The sequence below is a fragment of the Trichechus manatus genome, unplaced genomic scaffold, assembly GCF_000243295.1.
Source record: "Trichechus manatus latirostris isolate Lorelei unplaced genomic scaffold, TriManLat1.0 scaffold00045, whole genome shotgun sequence".
NCBI classification, from domain to species: Eukaryota; Metazoa; Chordata; class Mammalia; order Sirenia; family Trichechidae; genus Trichechus; species Trichechus manatus.
The window spans coordinates 13,424,999-13,426,054 of NW_004443981.1; positions in this window are offsets into that span (position 1 = coordinate 13,424,999).

Genomic DNA, 1,056 nt, shown 5'->3' on the forward strand with positions numbered 1-1,056 from the left:
CTGATATTAATACCACAAACTTTTCTTTCTTTTTGTAGCATTTTTCCGTATCTCTTTTTCACATTTTCTGAGGCAACTTTTGCATAAAGTATATTTATCTACCTATCTACCTACCTACGTGTCTATGTTATCAGTCTATCATCTATCTAATCTATCTCTCTATCTCTCTATCTCTATCACTCTATCTAATATCTCTCTCTCTCTCTATCTATATATATCTATCTAATCTATCCATCCATCCATCCATCCATCCAGCCATCCATCCAGCCATCCAGCCAGCCATCCATCCATCCATCCATCTAATCTCTCTCTCTCTCTCTCTGTATCTCTCTCTGTATCTATCTATCATCTATGTATGTATCTATGCATCTATCTATATTTGTGTTTTGCTTTATTACGACATGTGAAAGATGATTCTTTTAATAGATTAGTTCATTCTATTTGCAGTTTTTGATTCAATTTTTGATTGATCTCAGTTCTGTAGTTGTGAATAATGCTTTCTTATTTCAATGCTTTTCTTCTTTTTTTTTCCTTTTTTTTTATTGTTGTAATTAAATGAAGTTAACATTTCAAGTTAGTCTCCCAGACAAATTTTTTTTTACATACACTGTTATGAGACCCCAACTGCTCACCCCGTTCTGCGACAGCACACTCCTCCCCTCCGCCCCTGATTCCCCATGAACATTCAACCAGCTCCTAACTCTCTCTGCCTTCCCATCTCACCTCTGGACAGAAGCCACCCCTTTGGTCTCTTGTATCTACTTGACTAAGAGGCACATTCTTCACAAGTGTCACTTTATGTCCCACAGTCCAGTCCAATCCCTGTCTGAAGAGTTGGTTCTGGGGTGATAGAGAGTCCAAGGGCCATGCTTTCTGGGGTGCCTCCAGTCTCAGTCAGACCATTAAGTCTGGTCTGCTTATTAGAACTTGAGTTCTGCATCCCATCATTCTACTGCTCCATCAGGGACCCTCTGTTGTATTCCCTGTCAGGACATTCATTGGTGGTAGCCGGGCACCATCTAGTTCTTCTGGTCTCAGGCTGATGAAGTCTCTGGT